Source organism: Zonotrichia leucophrys, chromosome 20 (genome assembly GCF_028769735.1).
Source record: "Zonotrichia leucophrys gambelii isolate GWCS_2022_RI chromosome 20, RI_Zleu_2.0, whole genome shotgun sequence".
Lineage (NCBI taxonomy): Eukaryota > Metazoa > Chordata > Aves > Passeriformes > Passerellidae > Zonotrichia > Zonotrichia leucophrys.
This window is the reverse complement of record NC_088189.1, coordinates 3660025-3678990: the sequence shown is the minus strand read 5'-3', so window position 1 is coordinate 3678990 and position 18966 is coordinate 3660025. Positions and strand designations below refer to the sequence as shown.

At 40.3% G+C, this 18966-nt stretch overlaps 1 protein-coding gene across 4 annotated transcripts in view; it reads right to left on the bottom strand.

Annotated features, from left to right (window-relative positions):
• The window catches only part of PHACTR3 (phosphatase and actin regulator 3), a 99267-nt gene that overhangs the window by 54623 nt on the left and 25678 nt on the right, over window positions 1–18966 (bottom strand). The window contains exon 1 of one of the 4 annotated variants that reach the window (XM_064730351.1): window positions 17019–17281. The exons of 2 other annotated variants lie outside the window; for them this stretch is intronic. The gene's annotated coding sequence lies outside the window, so the exon portion shown is untranslated. Of the gene's footprint in view, window positions 1–17018; window positions 17282–18966 lie in introns of those variants that run through there. One more of the 4 variants, XM_064730350.1, reaches the window with a different exon arrangement.

Below are 18966 nucleotides of genomic sequence, written 5' to 3'. Positions count from 1 at the left end.
GAATGCTTAGACAACAAAACTCTGACATAAACCAGAACAGCTGCAGGGAAAGGTAGATAGAAAACAGGCACAGTGACCAAATTAAACTTTTGTATAAGGTTGTGCATCCAGTGTGGCTCCTTGTAAAACTGTTCTAAAGCTACCAGTGATTTATACACCTGGTTGGTATGGAAATTGTAATGAAACCCTTCTTGGGAGGTCATTTCAGCTGAATGGATGTTAAATACTTTCTAGAGATAGTTTGCTCTGCTGGATCTAATATTCTGTAAATATAAGGCACATGTGGGAAATACTTAAAGGAAAACATTGTTTTTAAAAAATCATTTATTCCACTGTCTACTGGTGCCTCTTACCAAGGCAATTATACTAAATACTCAGCAGTTCTCCAAAGCAAGGTACCACAAACCCCCAGCACCTTTGAAAAGCCACATCTGTGCTTAAACACAGAGCCACCAAGTCCCCAGGGGGAATGGCACTTGTCACCTGTCAAATCCTAAACATCATCCTTAGCATGGAACCTTCTCAAAGCTCACATATAGGTTTTAAAGCACTGGTCTAACCAAACTGCAGCGTGCCTTCTAAAATTCACTTCTTCTCTGGTTGAGGGCCAAGAGAAATAATTGCTTATCAAATTTACTGTAGTGATTATCAGTGTTTGCCTGAACCAAGCCCACAATCTAGTCCTAATGGAAATGGCAAGATCTTCAGAGCAAGAACAAACATGGAAATTACTCTAAACATATGAAGCTGTCTCCTCTGCAGCTCTTGGAATTACTCCATTCCAGGTTGTTTCCTTCTTCTATTATAGGAACCAGGAAAAACAAGCTACTGAGTTGTAATCCTTGGCCTGTGTAAGAAACAGCAAAACAGAGAGACAATGTCCCACATGGCAATAACAAAATGAGAATTTTGGCAGGAGAACAGCATTGTCTGTCCATTAACTCCCTGTGTCACTGAGCAGCCAAGCAGGGAGAACTATGGAAGTAACAGCAATTCCTCTTGCTAATGTGATTTATTGGCTGTGCCTGCATTAGCAAGAAATGCAGCGTTAGAAGTGGGGCTGTGAGCAGCTGGTGCTGAGGACTCAACACCTCCTGGCTGCGCTTGTTAAGCAGCACTGGTGTGATCTTGTGACTCCAACTCGACAGTGAAGGAGCTCTTTCCTCACAAAGTGCAAAGGAAACAAGATTCTTCTTGATAATAAAAATACCAGCCAAACTAAACAAGCAGCCTTCCAAAAATAAACTAAGAGTGCCTGTGTTTTCTTCCCAGAGGATGGATGAAAATCATTATTTGTCTTACTAAATTGCGAGATTCAAAAGCCCCTAATCACACATGCAAATCCATAAGACTTGTTGGTAAAAAAATTAACCAACTTTCATCAAGACATTGACTCCTAAATTTTTGGTGAAGTAGAGGTTCCCTTGTGTTGAATTTTTCCTCATATTAGAGCTTATCTGAAATGTCCTTACATTGCATTTTTCCATTATAAATACCCGTGTCCAGAGTGGCAAGTACCTTCCCAGGGCCTTCCAGCAACACACTTTAGCATTAATGAAATTGCTATGCATAAATTAAAAATGGCAAGTTCAAAATTCCTAGAATGATGCTGAGGTCATGACAGAAAAAGCAAATTTAATGCACAGATGGATGAGTTTTTTCAGCTTTTCTTCTAATGTTCACAGTGCACTGAGTTTAGTGGAGAGGGACCCTGCTTTAACAAGAGTTGTATTGGTTTTATTAACTGGAGTCAGTCTTCTTGCAGTTCAGTGCAACAACTGAGCTTTGCATTCATTTCTTAGTTCATAAAACATTCTTTCCATGCAATCTAGAGAATTGCTGCTAAAATCATTTTAGAAAAGACATTGTCACCATTTATTGAAATGGTCAGGTTTGAAAGAACAGGAGAGATATCTTGTAAAGGTCATTTTAAATTCAAGTTGTTTTCAAGGAGAAGACTTGTGGGTTAGTGAGGTTGTACTGCTTCCAACAAAAGCAACAGCCACAAAATAAACCTCAGCAATATGTCTGCAGCTGGTTGAAACCTCCAGGAATATTAGGCAGCAGTCTGGACAAGTAGGATGTTTAATGACTGCAGTGGTTGCACCTCAGATGGAAACACACAGAGGAAGAAACATATTCAAAGCAGGGACAAAGAATGCCAGGAGCTAAACTAAAATGTACATGGTAACTGCTGAGAAATGGCTTTGTTATAGATATATTTTAGAAGCCTACTGGTACAAGCTCTCCACAGGTGCCTTGAAGTGCTGGCAGTGCTGAGTGTCACCTGTGGTTGATGTGTCAGGTGCTGTCCTGCTCGTGCTGGACCAGTCTGTGGGTCCAGCAGGAGTGGATGCAGCAACTCCTGAGCTGCTCAAGATTTTCCTACTCAACATCTTCCCATGGCTCTGTTGAGGAACCTCAGGGGTTGGGGCCAGCAGGGCGGAGGTGGAGCAGCCTCAGTGTGCCCTGGGACACCAAACCCTCTCTGCACCGTGTCCCACAGACAGACATTGCTGTTTGCCTCTTCATTGAGAATCACAATATGTTTTGGAAAATTTGAATTTGAATTTGCAAAGTCCTGCCATGCACACTTTGTCTGAATAGGTAAGATGACTCCAGTTCTGTGTTTAGACACTTAATTTATAATGTAATGGTGTAAAAAAAGAAAGAAAATATGGAGAATCTACAATTTTGAGAAGTGTTCATATGAATCCACTTCTGTTCTTCTGGTCAGGGCAGGGCTCATGCAAAAGTACAAAATGTAACAACCATTTCCCAAACCAAAGCATGACAGGAGGCTCTCTGTTTGTACAGGCAAATTTTGTTCATTTTACTGGCCACAAGTTTTAAATTCACTTTTTTTTTAAGCCAACTATCCCAGACAGCTCCTTGGTCTCCAGCTCTTGATTTTTATTCAGGACATGTTTTTGAGACAGAAACCTCTAATGAGTGTTTTTCTAACATTTGCCTTTCATCAGCAGGAATATTTGACTTTCTTTTCTTGCTTTATTCTCCTATTTTTTTATTTCTTAATTTATTACTTTTTACACAAAAGGAATAACCAGCTCTGTGACAAAACTATCATTTTATAACCACCACAGAATATGAACTGAATTTCTGTTTCAGTGCAAGAGGTTTTTATTAAACAAGTAAATAATAGTCTTGTTAGTTTCAGCCATATCCTGGGCCTGTTTTTATGTCTCACTAAGCCCAAACAGCTTGGAAGGAAAACCAGCATGGAATATTTTTACCCTGTCTGACCTAAATTTATGTTTGGTTTAGTTCTTCCAAGAGAAAGAGAAGTGGAATAACTACTCCCTCTTCTCAGTTTCTTTTCAGCACTCATATTTTAACTGTGTTCTCAGCTGCCTGCATGAGTCACAGAGAGCAGGGAACAAGAACCCCCCACAATATTGAAATAACTTCTTCCTCAGGAGGGAGCCTCTGTGTGTTTTGGGGGTACCACTAAAAAGCCACAAAAACCTCCTGAAAGCTTCCTTGTACCAAAAACCTCCATGGGAACCAACAGAGGAAGTGACAATATCTTAGCTGCAAAAAGGGATTATTTATGAGTGTAATAATAACAAAGATACCTGAGGGTTTCCATACAACTCTCTTGAAATTCATTTAATTGTTCTCCAGCATTTGCAGATTTCAGACTGCTGTGACTTTGTGGATTGTTTTGTGTAATGACAGTATTGAATTTCACTGGTCTAGGCATAATTTGGGTTTGATCCTGTGATGTTCCAAGAAACTCTGAAATCCACAGGCTTTTATAAGAACTGGGAGGGTGTTCAGTGCTTGCCACACTGCTCCCTGCTGTTCTAAGATAATGAGTTCATCCAATGTCCCTTCCTGTACAGTGTAAGTTACATCCAAACTAAATCTGTTTGAGGCTGCCTAAGAAATATTTAGAAACAATGGGGGAAAACCATCCTTCATTCTGAAATGCCAGAACTTATTGAGAAGAAGCCAGACCCCTCTTCCTTTGGTTCATGTCTGGACTGAGCAGGGCAGAGCAAACCACGTCAAGGATCTTGTGCAGTGAGAGGAAAAAGCAAAAAAGGTCAACTTAATCATAAACCAAATTCACTGGGGGGTCAAAGAGCAAACACACAAGAGTAAAAAGATGTTGTGAAGTATTAACAGAGACCCTTGGTATCAAATGTGCCCATCAGCTGTACAGCACTTACAGGCCTGTGTGATTGTGCCTTAGCGTGCCCTGGCTCAGTCCTGTTGGCTGCAGCTTATCTGCCTCTAACACAGAGATTCAGTCCTAAATTCCTGCCCATAGACAAGGAGTGGTCACACTGAAATCACATCTCCCTACCAGGGACTCTTCCCTTTCTCACTGGGCTCTCCTTCCCATTCTGCTTTCACAGCCAGTTTCTGCTGTCATTTCACCTCTGCACAGCTCTGACTGCTCATCTTGCAGTTTGCTGAGCCTCTGCACAGGAACAGCCTGACTTTAATCAAGACTATGCAGGAACAGCCTTTCTTCTCTGAGAAAGCTTTTAGACATTACAAGTATTCAGGGTTGGTTTACAACATTGGGTAATGAAGCAGAGCTAAAAATACCATATGTTCCTTTGACATTGCCCATTCATTGCTATAAATGACTGGAATTTTGGTGACTGCAGAACAAAACATGTTTTATGGTTTTGCTTTTAAGTGAGGCTGTATATAAAGCTCTTTGCCAGTTGGAATATCCCTGTGTTTTACATAAGAGGATAACAAAGTTTATTTGGGAAAGGCGGTGAAGCCTGCAGCTTGTTTTCCTCTCGTTTTCTTTAATGAATGAGGAGAGATCGTAGAATGTGTGATCACAGGAGTGGAACTGGCTGAATTTTCTCAGTTATGAGAAAATACAGTGAGAAATTTATTGAGTCTGCCCCCCAGAACATCACCTCTGATTGGCAATTCAGTGCACTGGATAAGCAGAAATCTTTTCAATCGGCTCCAAGCCTCCTCTGCAATCTGTGTAAATCTATTTCAACAACAGAATGAGATTATCAAAGCATGACAGAGAGCTGACACATAGGGCCAGATTGTTTGAAGATGTTTATTTTAAGTCATTTCTCATAATCTTATTCACTATATTTGTTTTTTGAACTCGGAGAAGGAGAATTTTTTTTTCCCTAGTAATTAAAACTCTGAAGGCGGACACTCTTGCCTGCACAATAAAAGAACTTATAATATTTTAGAAAGTATTAAAAAAACCCTTATAAAAACCCCCAACTAATTTCTTCTTTTCAAGTGCTGAAATGATCTAATGCTATTAATAGAAGATTCTTTCTCTGTGGAAAATTTATTCTTCTATTTAAAGCTACTGGGGAAAAGCTTGAAAGAACAAAAAATTATGATTCTGCCATCTGGCTATCAGTACAGCCTTTGGATGATGAGTTCAGATAGTGGCTTTAGAATGCACACATTTATTTGGGAAGAAGGCAGGATGAGAGACAAGGCATCATTTGCATCCCATGGCTACTACACCCCTGCTAGAATCCCACCCATCTTGTCCTTCAGTGCTGGGGGAAGCAAACTGGGGGATCCCAGACTGACAGCCCTGAAAGCCACAGATTTTCCTTCATGCCCAAGAACAGGCAGAGCTAATGCAGCAGCAGAACCTCCCCAGGTGCTGCTCAGCCAAGCCTGAGCCGAACCCAATGTCCCAAGATGAGCAGAGCAGGTGTTGCTCTGTCCCCATGATCTCCCTGCAGAGGGATGAAATTGATACCAGAGCTGGGATGACATTTCATGTGGGCAGAGGATGAGAAGTCCTGTCACAATAAATCAGCAAACAGAACACCTCCCCAGGAGTTTAAAAGGACATTTTATACTCAATAGCTCATATCCTGCTTCCAGGCACCTGATCCATTAGGCTTTACTTCCTTGACATGTGCTAGGACTTGGTAATTTTCTTCACATGCTGACTCTGCACCCAGGTGCCATTCTAGGGATTCACTCCAGAGTTATGAGTTATGTGTCTTGTGCATTCCTGGTGGGATCATGCAGAGATCACATTCACAAAAACACAGGGGTGTGCTGCCCAAAACATGTGATTCACAATAAACACAGTGAAACCTGAACAGAAGGCTTAAAGCTGAAAATAAAATACTTCTCTGGATGTTGTTCTTGCTTTAACAAGGAAATGGAGGCAAAGGACTTGTAAAGTGAACACTGTGCTAGAGATCTCTGAGTAACCCAAACCCAGTTCTATCTCTGCAGCATCTGCATGGCTGTGAGCTCTAAAATGGAGAGCTAAGCAGCATTCCCCATTTGCAGGCTGCTGGATGGGAGGAATTATGTATTTCCATGATGTATGCATGGCATGGGATTAGATACAGCAGCTCAGACCCCCTAACACAACTTTTCTTCCACAAGAATTTAAATCTTCTTCTCTTAGAAGATACAGACATGTCAAGCAGGTCTTTGTTTACAGACTCTTGGGCTGGTATCCAATAAATTGAGTTTTAGGGCATTCAGTAACAGATCAAAATGACCACAATTCCAATGGTACAAAGTGCAGATCCAATAGAAATTCATTCTGCCCTCTCAGATTGTTTAAAATACATTGATTAGTCCACACTGCTCCTGCAGGCTTTTTGCTGGATCAGGTATCATTTCTCTGCACCACTTGTACTTTGTGCTGTATCAAGAATTGTCTGTCATCCCCCAGTTGGCATCAGTCTGGCATAAAGCACAGAGCTGGCATAAAGTGTAACCCAGCTCTGGCTGATTTGACAGAATTATGGTCATTTGCCCATGCCTGCTCTGCAGGAAACCTGTCCTGCTGTTAAAAGCCCTCGTGCACAGACCTGGTGTCAACACCAGCTTCTTGTAGGATGGCAGAGCCTGGCGGTGCCAGAAGGTGATGGGAAACCCAGGGAGCATCTCAGCTCTGAGCTTGGGGTGGCAAAAACGAGACAGCCCATGGTGGCTCCAGCCCTGTGCCCTTCACTGTGCTCAGTGACCTCAGCTCTCACCAGCAGCTCCTGCCACAGGAGCAGAGAGAAGAGGATTTTCACAGCTGCAGGGGGGATGCAGAACATCTCTGTTTCCAGGGCAGAACAGATGCTCTGCCCTCATGTCTGCTCTTCTTGGCTTTTGTACCACAAGTTCAGGAGCTATTCTGTGGTCTGTATCTATATAATGTATCTATACTGAATATGGGTATGTATGCAGCATTACACATTACATTACGTAACTACATGTTGAAAATCTAAAAAAAGCCATCAAGGAGTCTGCTGATAATATGGACTTGATTACAAAATAGCTGCTTCTCATGGAGGTCAGAGTGACAGAGGGTTTGGGAGCTTGATTTTAGAGTGGCACAGCCAGCACCAGAGATCCTGCAAACCCAACCCAGCTCCCCAGGCTGCTCCTAACCCCTCCTCAATAATGCATCTCATTCATCTGAGCAGCATGCATGATGATTTTCAAATAAAACAAGATAAGGCACGAGTTAGAAGTTAGATTTTGGCATCTATTACGGCCCTGTCTTACACAGTCATATTTATAATGCTCCAGTGCCTAAATGCACAGTGAAAGGGCTGTAAACAAGAGTTAACTGCAGCTCCATTAAAGGGTTCTTCGGGTCTCCTCATCCCTCCTGGCTTTTCTTCCCTCTGATTCTTCTGTTTCCTCTTTTCCCCCCCCCCTCTGTTTCTCCACCCCTGGCCCCCAGAGGTGGCAGAAGGGCAAGGGGAGAAGGGCAGTGCTGCTTTGTATTTAGGCAACATTAAAAGTGAAAAGCTTTGACATCTCCCAAGCCAAAACTGGCAAAGCCAGCTGAAAAAACCCAAACGTTCGTGTTCCAAATTGCCAACTTTTCTTATTTGTTGAAAGCATTCCAGGGTGGCTTCAGGCTATGCTGAGCTAGCCTAAAGGCAGGTTTAACTTATGTTTTGACCATTTAAGAAGGAAAACAACTCTCTTCTTCCATGATGCTCTTTGGCACTCAGTAAATATATTTTATCATGGCAACTGCAAAGCCACTTGAGGCTTGAAGACACAAATTTTAAATTAAAGTGGTCCTTGACATCTTGTTTTACAAACTAACCTGGGCACTCTACAGTCATTAAGAATAAAAAGCCCACATGAAGTAGCTTAGTATCATGTATTAGTGTCATGTTTTCCAGTTGTTACTTCAACATAACAGCTGAGTCTTACATAATCCTGTTTTGTAATTATATACCCAAGTGTTTTACAGAGGAAGAAAGCTAAAATGTGTAGTGGGACCTGAGTCAGGTTGATCCAGTGCTGGAAAGAGAAATTTCATCTCTGAGTGTTGCTCCAGAACTCTGCCTTTTAGCTTCTCGAGCTGAATCCTAGAGCCCAGCAATTCCTGACTGGGGAAGATCCCCAGAGCTGTCCTGTGATATGATACCTTATCTTGCTCTGAACATGGCAGAATTCAGAGTTTGTGAGGTCTGAGGGTGCACAGATGGATAATGTAACTGTTTTGGGTTTTTTAACCAAACCTGAATGCTGTGCAGAACGACTGCATTGACTGCCACAGAAAAATATTTTCAATGATTGCAGCGTGCAGCTGTCCATGAAGGATGTGCATATTTAGACCTAATTTGAGATATTGCTGCCACAGCTGGAGGTATGATTCACATCATGGCTGTGGGTTTGGGCTGTTCTGATGTGGATGCACTCAGCTGCACAAGCAGAGGCAGGGATTGTCCACATCTTCCACAGGCTCAGCTCATCATCCCCTCCTGGACACTCCAGGCAAACAGGAAAACTTCACAGGGCTCAGCCTCCACAGCCAGAGCTCCCTGCACCAGCAGAACTTCCTGCCAGGATTCTCCTCAAAACAAATTAATCTTTGTAGAAAATGAGAGCAGGGGCTAATGAGGGTTGAGGTTTGATACAAAGATAAAGCAGAAGCCGCTATTTCCTACAAACACAGCAAGGTAACAGTTTCTAGCAGGACGTGTAATAAAACCAAGCGCTACCAGAATGCACAGCTACAGGGGAATTCAGTTTGAAGTCAAATCTGATGCTGACTGGCTTTCTTCAGTGAGATACATGACACCTGGTCTCCTTATCTCACCTTATCAATTTAATCACATTTTTAATGAGCAGACATATAAAAAGTAAACATTTCATTTCTCTTCTTACAATACCAATTTTCTTTCTATGCTGCTTACTTTGAATAACCAGAGTTCATTTTTAGACCCCTGTTCAATATTTCATTCCAAGGATTTCACAAGCATCTTTGAAATGCTATTTTGAATCTTCAGCAATGTTTAATGCAAATTTCCTGGGATTTTCTCCCCTCTCAAACTGGGCTCTGTCTTTAAGAGTGGGGGAAGAGCTGTTTCATGGTTTGCTGATGAACCCAGATCCATTCCTACCTGAGAGAGAAGTGAGAACTCTGTAGACAAGGATAGAAATGAACTGAGGGCAATTTTTGTAGCAGCCCCATATCTTTAGATGGGCAAAAAAATTCTAAAAGTCATTCAGGAGTGTGTCATTTTCTATTATCAATTCTGAATGAGAAATCATTAACTACTACCCAAAAAAAGTAGCTCAGTGGGATAAGCATCAGTGTTTCAGCAGTTATGGAATGACAGATATATTTGTTTCTTGTTACATGTGCAAATAACAGTAACTGGCATTGATAATGGTATTGGGGAAGCTGCTGTGCAATTTTATGCTCAGAAGAAAATAATCTGATGTGTCATTTGGCATAAATTGCCTCCTCTGGATTTGCAGATCACCACAGTTCTCTCCCATTTTAATTGGATTTCACCATGCTAATTTCTCTGGATTATTGCATTTATCACCTTCCAGATGATTGTTAAATCCTATATTGAAAAGGAATTATCACCTATCTTTCATCTTCCAGATAAGAAAAAATAAGAAAAACTGGAAGAAGTTCTCATTATCTGGAGTAAAGGGAGAGGTGAGAGGATCCTGCTGCTTTCTCTAATTTGGGCAGTGTTTTTAGCTGACTCCCAGCAGCAGTGCAGGTGTAAAGTCTCCATGGGGCACCGAGCCTGTGCCATAAAACAGGCCCAGTTTTATTTGTCTGGCACTGAAAACAAGGGAGAAGACTTTTGAGTGGCAGACACAGGGAGAGAAACAGTCCTTTGGCTTTATTACCATTGCCAGGCGTGTGAATTACATCCCCTTGAAAATTGCACATATCCCCCTGCCCTTTTTATATTTTAACAGTGGGAGGGAGCAAGAGAAAGGGATGGATCTCCTTGGCCATCTGGTTTTTGAACAGCAGAGTGCATGTGGATTAAATTTTCAAGGCTTATTCCCCAAAAGTGAAAATCAGAAATTTACATTCTGAAATTTTGATACTTGGATGTGTTTGTCCATCTTCCCAAGCGCTGCTGAGGAAGTGGTGCCTGGTGATCATGTCTGGAGAATCTTGCAAGAGACTGAGATCTAATTTTGGCAAAAAATACAGTGCTGCAAAAATAACATTAGGGTCTGATAGCTCAGTTTTCTGTGAGTGACAGAGCTTATTTCTTCTTGAAAAGCATTAATAGATTTTGCAGATAGACAATAGAAATAAATTAAATTTTCTGGCCCACGTGGTTATTCAGCAGAGCTCAGTAAAGTGAGTCATAAGGGCTCAATAGCCCATGGTTTAATTTAAGTTACATGACTTCTAAGAAAATCTTAAGATTTTTGGGGGAGGGAGATGAACTTTTTATAGAAAGAATTAAAGAACAAGGAAAGACCAGGGAATAAATCTGAAGGAATTTGGTGCACAAAGTTGGCACAAGCAGCCTTAGTGGAAGACAGGAGGGAGAGAGCCATCCTTCATGTGTAATAATCCTGACCTTTGCTTCAGTTTTAAAGGAATATTTGGTAGCCAAATGATATAAAATAGATTAACCAGAAGCAGAAGGTTGAGGGAGGGCTGGCTGAATTAAATATTCCAGTAACTGTCAGATCAGCCACATGTGGCATTCTCCTCTTCAGCCACTGCACAAGGGTCAAGAATTTGCTGTACAATTAACAAATCATGGGATACTCAAACAAATCAGTGCTTTCATCAGCTTCCACCATTTCATCACATTACCTCTTAAATTGATTTTATATTTGAGACTATATATTCCCTGAAATACATTTCTCTGCATATGTGGAGCATGAAAAATTAATCCATTAACAGGTATTCTTTAACTAGGTCTCAAGAGTGCTGTGAGCCTGAATTATGCTGCATTTTCCAGTATCTTTTTAATTTTGCATGTTCTAGATAAAAAACAGTTTCCTTTAAAAATGGTTGCTCTCTTCTCTGTAATGACAGGAGGGGAAGAGGATATTGAAAAGTTCCTCATCAGCATAAATAAATTAAAGTCCCCACTTCAGAGAAGCCAAGAGGAATGAAGGTCCATTAAATGTTTTAAGAGGAAGCTGGAGGCAGAGATGACCAAAATGAAGCTCCCCAGTCTAAATATATTAGCAACTCTCTCCACAGTTGGATTTTTAAATGTCACATAATCTATTAAAACTGAAACATCTTTGAAGGTAGCACAGTCAGAGGAGGGACTGTGCTACCACATATTTAAATAATGGAGCATCACATTTGCAGTTTTTAAACCTGTATTTGCAGGTTAAAATTCAGTTTTCTGCTAACAGGGCCAGCCTTGTATTTCTGCCTCTCCCCAGGCCCCTCCTCTCTTTGTTATCCCTTCCTCTGCTGCCTGATGATGCCTCCTTTTGCAGGATTTCAAAGATTTGCAAAAATTTCACAGCAGTAATCCTGTCATCCAGCCAGGGAGATCTATGTACACTATTTATAAACTGATACATTTCCACTGGCTGCACAATAGCAAATTCGTGATTAATTAGATATTATTTTAGAGAGCTTCTCACACAGGCAGTGTTGTCAGCTCAGGATTCAACCCCAAGTTTTATGGTATTTATGCTTCAGTGTGGTATTTTTCAGGCAGATATTGATAAATTTGACAATATTTACATTTCTTGTGTCACTTTTCATAAAGAATGTCTTGTGCATGAGTCAAGATACCCCAAACCTGGAAGATCTGTTGATTTTTTTCTTTGTACAGCCCTACCACTGACTTGCCTGTTGGCCTTGAGCAACCTTTCCCTTCCCTCTGGGTTTCATTTATCCTCTTTGAGTAAAAGGGATACAAGGAATTTAATTTACTTTGAAAGGTATGATTACCACTCACAATGTCCTCTGGAGTCCTGGGATAAAGGATGGATGTGTGTTTAACAGAGAGGACATTCCTGGCAGTGCCTTTGGCAGGAGGATCCTTCCCTGTGACAGGAGCACCATTTCAGGGCTCAGGAGGGGGAAGGAGAAATATGCCCAGAGTTTCTGAGGTGATCCTGCTCCATCCATCCTGGAAAACTTTAATTTCTGAATACCAACCTTCCCCCTGCAGAATCTCCTTAATTTTTTCCACTGCCATTTATTGTGGTTTATGATAGTTTTATCTTGAGTTATGGGCATATTTTTTCACCTGGGTTTCAAACATAGAATGTTTTTATCAACTTAAGAGTCATCTTGTAGGCATCTTCCTTTCTGGACTGTTTATTTCAGGGTTTGCTTTTTTTCCTGATCACCTCATTTTTACATGGACCCTTCCGTAGAAATTAAGCACCTGGATGCACTGGGCCTCCTATTCCCCCCCAAAATAAAACTGCATTTTGGCTCTTACTCCTTCAAACCTTTTGAGCTGTGCCCTGAGAACCAGTCAAGATGAAATTCAGAATTCATTTCTTTAGGTCCTAAAACTGCTGTTGGGTAGAGCAGTTGTTTACTGTGTCCAAAATGATTCATCCCTCTTGTCTTGAAGAGAAAAGGATCCAGGCTGTAAGAGGGGAACCTTCTACCATTGACACTATCTGCAATTCACAGCTTTTCCTCATAATCTTTTTTTTTCACTGAAAATTGAAAATTCCAAAGTCCCATTTAAGTGTCTCTTATTAACTTGACGTGGTTTTTTTTCACTGAGATGGTTTTGCAAATATTAACAACCTCTGTAAACAAGACCAAGCCACAGAGGGGAAACTCCTCCTTAACCTGATCCCTGAAGAGCCATTTGGAACAAATGGCTTTGCATAATCCAGCTTTTTCTAATTAGCATCTCTGGCAAAAAGCCACTTGGGTATATCTGATATCCTTTTATCTTAAGATTAAATTTACATTTGCTGCTAGGTAGCTCTGACATCTTCATTCTTGTTTTAGATCTCTGTCATAACATGATTATTGTGTGATCACTGCTCACAGCAAACCAGCCCCTATTTGTAAATGGCTCAGGCTCACCCACAGAAATGGGCTCTACAGTCCTGCCAAAGAAGAATTTTGGGGGGTTTTTTGCAACCTAGAATTGAAAATCTATTGCTGTAAAAGCTGCAAGGCAGGTTTAGAGAATTTTTGGAGCCATATAACAATTCCAAAAATTAAGATGGAAAAACAACCAAGAAAATAATTGATAAACAAGATTGTTTTTTTGAAGAGATTGCAATTTAAATATTCTAAAGGAGGTTAGCCCAGCTTTACAAGACAGACTACAGCACAGATTTCAATGAATTTTCCGAAGTTTTAAAGAACTGAGAACAACAGATCCTTTCTTTAATCCAGTTTTTAACCACAAAATCTTTTCCTACCACAGACAACAAAGCACTTTGGAATATAACTTTTCAAGGGCAGATCCACTATCACTGCTATAAATCCTTCCAGCTCTTATGAAATCAGTTGATCTATTACTGATTATATCAACTGAGGATCTGCCACAGGACTCTCCAGTAAAAAATAAGTTAAACAATATAAATCAAAGGAAAGTGCTTTCATAAACACTAGAAATATTAACAAAAATTCTTGTGCCATGAAAAAAATCCATAACTTTAAAAAGAAAAAAAAGTTTGAATATAAATTTTTTTCAGTGCTTGGAAACAATGAGAAAGTTTTCTGGTCACAGCAGGAAATGTGTAAATCAGATCAGTCATTCATCTAATTTATTTTAGGAATTTTCACTATTCACCAATGTCCCCTACAGCTGCTTTAGTGATAGCCTTTATTGTAAAGTGCCAAAAAGGATGGAAAATATCCTACCATGCAAAGTTACCTCTCCTAGACATCCCTTTCTGAGGTTAGAACCAGAAAAATCAAACTGCAATGCAAAGGTGGAGTGTCTGCTACAAATCAAACAGGAATCTAATTCTGTTCACCACACAGGCCTTTGGGATTTTCATAACTTCTGTGCTTAATCAGATTTCATTTGATGGACATTCATTAAAGAAAACATTCCCATTTCCCCAGGTAAGCAGATTTCTTCCTCCCAACAGCTTTGTGCTCCACTCTCTCTTTACCACACGAGTCTGTTGAGGGTTCAGGTCAAAACCACAGAGCAGGAAAACATTAATGCAGAACTGGAAATCCTTTACTTGTTCACATTTGAGGTCTGTTCACCTCAAACTCCACCAGGAGAGTGAGGGAAAGTGCTCCAGTCACACAAGTCTGAAGTTGTACTGGGCACTTCTTACTAAGACCATGCTGAAATAAATAACATAATGCTACCCCGTGAGGTCTACTATAAATCAGCTCCTTTTCAACCCATTAAAAACTGCATAAATCACATTCTGTTAGCTCAGGGCTGCTTTATAATTGCTAAATAGTGCCAGATTTCCAGCAGAAACAAGAGCTTGGTGGTGGACAAGATTAGAGCTCCATAAATTAATCAAGCATAATTTACCCACTCATAATATCAATAATCATGCAGCACTCATAGCATGCTCTTATGTCCAACATTTAATGCTTACAGCATAGCCATTATGGATTATTATGCAATGAAGGCTACCACTACTAGAAATTACACATTACAGATTCAATCTATTGACTAATACTAAAAATCTAATGGAAAAAAACCCCCATACTGTTCATTTAAATGGAGATTAAAATATTCTTTCTAGGCTGGACCATCTAGGTGTAAAGTCTCCAGAGGCTCCAATGGAATCCACGATTTCAGACACCATTTCTCTCTTGGGAAATGCCTGGTGGGTGCTGGGGAAGGGTCAGTTTGTCACCCCATATGTCCCTGCAGCAGCTCGTGACAAAATCCTGGTGCTGAACTCTGTGGCAGAAGGTCTGGGGCTGTTTTAATTGATATTCTGAAGTCTTTGCTAGAGCTCTCACATGCCTGCTGTTAGTTACATATTCTTATACAATATTCTACAGTCATTCCCTGAGAAATTGTATGATGGCTTGGCTGTAATAGTTGTGGATGGGTCAGGGAACTGTGGAAAAAGGAAGATGGAGAAGGCCCTGGAGATCTGGGTTCTTTCTCCTGCCAGACTGCCAGGGGGGAAAGAGTAAAGCATTTACACAAGGTGCTCATCTTCACAGCACAGCTGACATGTAAATCTTCAGATTGTTGAGAATCCACAACAGAATTGAGTAAGACATTATTCTCTAAGCATGCAAAGAGCTGCCTTATCTAATGGGTCTGGAAAATCAGAGGTACACGCCTGAAGTGAGGCAGTCAAAATCAGCATTTTCAAACCTCTCTCTGCTGCTCTGCACACCCTCCAAGCTGTGAGGTGGACACTCCAGCCCCACACTGCTCAGAGCTTTTCTCCAGCAGGTACTGTAGTGACAGGCACTCCATAAAAGCCTCTGAATACATTAATAACTTCTGCCCTCACAGATTACGGGGGAAAAATGTTTGTGATATGCACTTTAAGGCTGCATCACAATGCATATGCACAAGAAACCAAGTGAAGATTGTAGAGGCAACCATAATTCTGGCACTTCCTAAGTTTTTCGTGTCTGCTTTTAAAATCTTCATAATGTGCTTTTAACATAGCAGCTTTCTGGTATATAACATGTGATTATCTGAAATTACATATATATTTTCACAGTATCTGGAGAACATTTTGTTTTGTGCTTTAGAAGGATCCCGAAAATAATCGTTATTTAACAAAATCATCCCTGGCTTTCTTTTCCCTTTGCTTTTATGTGGAAGCCACAGAACAGCTTTTCACATACCAGATGAATAATGTGTAGGAAGAGTGAGAGATGAAGGAATTGATAGCTTCTTTTTAAGTATGTGAATTTAATTTCACCAGGCACTTTAATCATAATGCAGATCCAAATTTACAGGGGAAAAAAATCTCCTGAATGCTCCTATATGTTGGTTTATATACATGACTGAAAAAGTTCATGTTCTAGAAAAGAATACATTTCTTTCCTGATTTTTTCAGCTGTTATTTGAAAATGAATATACATCAATATCTAAAGTATCAGGCAGCATAAAAACATTCTGCATCTTCAAATTACAGCACAATACAGTCAGAGGCTTGCTGGACAACTGTTAGATTACCAGACCAGATTTAGAGGTTTCACAGACAGAAATGTTCTTGCACTGTTGGATTTTTTTAGCAAAACTCTTTTTCTTATCAGTGCTAAGAAGAAAAAAATGAGCTATCCAACACATCCTAAACTCAAAAGTACTGTGGCACTTGCAGTGAGAAAAATTCCTTGTTTCCTATCCCCATTCCCTCCAGCTTCTCTGCAACATAACTGCAGACATGAATCCCTCTCCCTACTGGAAAAGTGTATCTATTGATCCTGAAATCAGCACGTGTAACAGTTATGCAATTGATCTGCCAGCACCATCCCCAGCTCCCAGTTTGGGAGGAAAACATTCCTGGTTCTGGAGCGGAGGATTTTCAGAGCACAAAGTATGAAAGAATAATTCTACTTGTTTAGGTAAAAGAGAGCCAATGGAATTTTTTCCTCTATTCCTAATGATCACAGAAATAACACATTCTTGCATATTTTATCACAAGCAAAAGATCCAAGAAATCCTAATTCCTTCATGTTAAAAGCCCACAGCATTCCCTCAATACAGAACCCCAGAAATACATTTAAAACATCCAAAGCTTCAATGCCCACTCACCTCAGCTAAAACTCCCTGCAAACAGATCAGTTAAGGAAAATAAGGCATCTCTAGCAGGAAGGAAATATTTATCCATCTTTCTATTCATTTCTTTTATCCCTTGCTACTCACCTCAAGAGCTGCTGTTGCTCGGAGCACACAGAAGGCAGCAGCTCAATCCGAGGAAGAAAAATGTTATTTCCTTCCACTCTCTGTTACTGCTCTCCCTTGGAACTCCTTCACTTTCTCTTTCAAGTTGCACAGAAACACGAGGATGGACCCTTTGGGCTCTCTCCAGGTCTGTGTATATTATGTAAAACAGATGGATGCATTTCCTGCTTTAACCACAAAAAGCATGTCTGCACTGACAGGCACTGGGATCATTAATGGTGACTGTGTGCAACAGTGCAAGCCCACGGAATGCTCAGAACTGGGCTCAGCTCTCTAAATGCAGAACCAGAGCAAAATCTGCAAATCAACTTCTCTTTGTTGCAAAAGTTTCTCTTTTTCTCTCCCGCAGCAGAAAATCTCTGTTTAACCCGCACATTTCAGTGGAAATGCTGGAGCAGAGCTCTGGACTTGGTGTAACACCAGAAACAAACACACTGGGGATGTTCTGGCCATTAAAACACCTCCAACCCCAGCGTAACTTTCAGTCAGCTACCACATCAAACCTGTGATTCCTTTCTCCCAAGACAATTTTGTCTTGTAGCACTGTCAGCAAACTGCTCCAGCACTGCTTGAAAAGATTCCAGCCCAAATTACAGTTGTGAAAGCCTGTTCTGGCCTCTTCCCTTACTATTTTTTTCTAGAATATTTACATTTCATATTATTCCCCACCCAGTCTCAGTGATAGTTCCCAGAATGCAGGAAAACAGTCTTTCCTTCCTGCAATCCTAAATGCCTTCATTAGGGAGACTTAACGTTGAAGTGTTTGGGAAGGCAGATGCTCTGGATTTAAAAGAAACAGGAGAGGACTCAGTGAACAGCTGCATTGCTCTCAGCTTCTAGAGAGCCATATTTCAGAATGGTTTTCTACATTATTTTGTCAGTGGGAACATATTATTACCATCTATATTTAAAAACACTGGCTTTCCTGCACGAAGGCAACAGCAGACTTAAAACCACAATGACTGTTCTGTGCAAGTATTCTGTGCCAATGATGCAGAAAATGAGATCCAAGTGAAAAACAAAGTGGTTTAGAAGGTCTTTGCTTGCAAGGTGTCTCTACAGAACTGGCCAAAAACAACTGGTACAGGAATTATTGTACACTTTAATCAATACTCACAGCTCTTTGTTGAAATTTCACTGACTGCTCAGTAATACCTTGTTTTTACTAATGAGCACTATTTTATTACATCTGTAGTACACTGAAATCCTGGAAATTAAACCATGTTCCAAAGTTAATTTTCTTCTCTTCTTAAAGAAAATATTTTTCAAGTCAACTGAGCACTGTCTGTTTCTGTAGATATTAAATCATGTAATTCCTGAAAGAGTCTGGCAAACAATTCCACTTTGGAGCCCTGAGCATAGACTAGAGAACTGCCAAAACCCAGGGAAAAAATATAAATGCATTTTCAATAAAGTCTTATAAATTTAAAGTAAATCACAATCCTTTTTCCCCCAGGAAATAGATATTAACAGGTTTTTTTCTCTTATTGAGTCTTCTTATGCATCATCTCCAACCACCCACGTTTATTTTCCAGAATAGTTTAGGCAGTGACTAAAGGATCCACTGCAGCTCAGGTAAATTGCTTCTTCTGAAAAAAGTGCACTAATCATGTGGATAATATAAAATTGATTTGGTTTAATTCAATGAACACATGTAAAACAGAGCTTTCAGTCATAAACAGGACTTCAGTGGACAGCCCATTGTTTATTCCCTAAGGGATACTTTAGGGAATAAGTTTAATGAAGTACTGTTTCAACAACTTATTGTCATTGGGAGTCTTTTAATTAATTTCAGTGGCAGTTAATTTAAATAAAAAATACAATGTCCATCTCTCACTATTCTGTGCACAGAAATCACTCCCTTCTGCTTACTGAAGTTATGGAAAAAGCTATGACAAACAAAAAAGCT